Raw genomic sequence first — 3,163 nt, 5'->3', positions numbered from 1 at the left:
AGTCGACGAGGAATAAAAAATATATTTTTCAAAATGAAAGTCGCGGTAGCATAAGAGAATTCCAAAAGTGGACTTCAAAAAGCGAGATAATTTCATGAAATACTATCGATAGGTGTGGTTGCAATTTTTCACTAAGAATTTCGGCTCGTGTCCGTTCGAAGGCATTGCATCTGTGCGGTTGATTGGAGAAAGAAATTTAGGAGGCTGAGTCAATGAATTTACATCGGATAACAAACAGCCAGTTAAAAGGGATTAGGTATACGCTTTTATTGTATATTCATTTAAATTGTGTATGCACCTGCACCTATAAGAAAACCAATTGGTTTTTCTCCAATTAACCAAAACTGCACTTTCCGCACCTGAGTCTTTCGGTATACGTGGGTGTACTTTAGTATACTACGAGTACCGGTTTCCTTGCACAAAAGTCACAACGAATTTTCTATGTTCCATATCGTTTAGCGCTTGCTGTACGAATTTTTATTTTATTCCGCGTTCATGTTAGAGACTTTACGAAAATCACTTGCGACAGAAAAGAACGCTGGGACCTACGTACTAGGATAACACAGCGGTACAAGATATTACAATTTACAATGTTAATGCGTGTATGCAGGCGTATTGAAAATATCGATAACTTTTTTTAGTTTCCTTCGCCGCTCAAAATACATGACGCCTAATAATCATTACATCACAATCTGATCGTCGAAAAATACACAAAATATGTATTTGCGATACGTGTCTTATGCGAGATACGTCCTATCTCTCCCTCTCTCTCTCTCTCTCTATCTTTCTTTTTCACGTTTCTTGTGTTTTACATCGCTATAATCATATTCATTTTCTCTTCGCATAATCATCTCTCTCGCATATAGTATAATCAACCTCTCTCTTTAATTTTTAATAAACTTCCTCTCTCTCGTATTGTTATAAATGCCTTTCAAAAATTTCACCTTGAAAAACATTTTACGTATATCAGGGACGCGCGCGCAATAAGGATCACGTAGAAATATAGAATATTATTCCTTCTCAATGAGCGAGAATAAAAGACAAATGTTATTAGATTGGAGATTAGATTGGAATTAGGGAAGAATAGGATGTGAACGCTCGATGAGTGGATGAATCTTGTTCCGCTGATTGGAATCGACGCTAAAGATCGTTAAACCGGTGCTTGAGCAAGAAAACAAAAATAACGAACCTGTGTATCCTATTGAAAATAACAAAATAAAAACCACCGAAGAAGAGAACCAAAAAAAAAGATCAAAAAATGATATTGACAAGTATACCAGAGAATGTAACGACCAATGGGTTATTACCAAATGGTTTAGGTACAATATCGTGTAAAGAAGTTGAAAAAAATATTATCAATGGGAACAGGATCCATTACTACGGTAGCAGAACGTGATTACTCTTATCCGGTATGTAATGTAATAACCGCTAGGTACACCATGTTTTTTTTTTTCTAGCGCAACGGATTTTATTAATAACAGAACGTATATACGCGGTGGAGAACGAAATTGTGGTCGGTGCTTGTGTACCCTGGAATCGGTACGACGTGACGTCAGACAATGCATATTACGTGCGTATGACACGGAGTATGTATATGTACTCTTATATACGTGGATATCGCAATCTGTGATTAATCGGATCGAACATGACGAAGCTACGATAAGCTCGAAGGAAAACGTCAAAGCCGCACGAGGTGACCTTTTTGTAAATGTGTAGTTGAAACCGCGGTAAAATCGGTCCCACACTTGAAAGGATGTATTCAGTGACGTATTCGATCGCGAGAATGTGACGGATACGCGTAACAACACCTCGACAGCATAGCCGCTATTATATTTATTTTAAATGGTCTCGAGGTGTCAAAAAAAAAAGAAAGAGTCAATGAAAAACGTGGAAAATACCACCAAGGAAATAAAAAGAGTTCGAAACTACGCGAAAAGCATGGTCGAACATTTAATCCTAAATCTAACATTTTTCCCTTATTATCATTTTACACTCCTTATACATCGATCAGGTCATACAGTTTTCATCGTATACAACGTCCCTTAAGTGGTAAAAGAGTGATGAAAAATAAGAAACGAAGAAAAAAGAAAAGAGAAGAAACGTAAGTCGGACAAGTAAGAAGAAAATTATCATTAAACTTTGTACAACGCCGTGTAAACACGTTGATTAAAGCTTCGTTATTGAAGTTCTCGATAACGTAGCGAAAGACTCGAGAACCAAAGAGGACAAAAAAGTACCATTTGAGAGAATGAATGATCCGCGTGTGGCTCCTTGGAGATTAAGTCACGTTAGGCTAGGAGGACTTTCCAGAGAGGTTAGCTGAATCGTAGGTGGGAATACACGTAGGGTATAGCTATAGGTATGGACTGTAGGGTTCGAGGGCGTTCAGAAGGGTCACGGGCCAAGTTATTCCAAGGGCTGGGGATTTCATGGGGGCTGTCGAGGTGTCGATCATGATGCCGGGGCACACGTGAATGCGGGAATTTGGGCGGAAAGGGTTTCCACGTGGTGTAACGCGGCGATGGGAACGGGAAAAATGCAGATGAATGAAACGAACGGTACTTTCGGGCCCTAAATACCTACTGCTCACATACCTGTATATATAATATGTATATTCTATAATACATTGCTTTTCACACTTCAGTTTTATTCGCATCCCTTATACCCCATTGTCCTTTCTTATTCTCCTGTTTCGCTTTCTCTCTTTCTCTGTCTCTCTCTTTCTCATCTGGTCAGCCTCAACGTTCGTTCTCGCCTAACGTGTATTTCTGACATTTTTCGTTACGTCATTACTCGAGAGAGTATATCTACTTTCACAAGTCTGAGCCACATTTGTCCAATTCGTCCGTTAATTTTACAATTTATACTTCCCGTTTAGTATCGCTGATGATTCTTTTTGGCGACCGACTCACGTGGGTCTTTCTACTTTGAGAAATACACGCGGGAGTGCGTACACGTCGGTCGTGACTTAACCCGAACGAGTCCATCGACTATCCTTCGAATTGAATTAACTATTTATACACAATATATTATAGTAAATTATAATAATTAATTTTAGTTATCCATAGGAGAGTTCACCGGGCCGTTTCGTCGGCTTAACGTACAGGGATGGAGCGAATATCTTGTCTATATACTGAGGGCTTTTAAAGTTATCTTCCGTTAA

The sequence above is a fragment of the Cephus cinctus genome, unplaced genomic scaffold (genome assembly GCF_000341935.2).
Source record: "Cephus cinctus unplaced genomic scaffold, Ccin1 Ccin1_scaffold0204, whole genome shotgun sequence".
Classification (NCBI taxonomy): Eukaryota; Metazoa; Arthropoda; class Insecta; order Hymenoptera; family Cephidae; genus Cephus; species Cephus cinctus.
Note: the sequence above shows the minus strand (reverse complement) of the source record.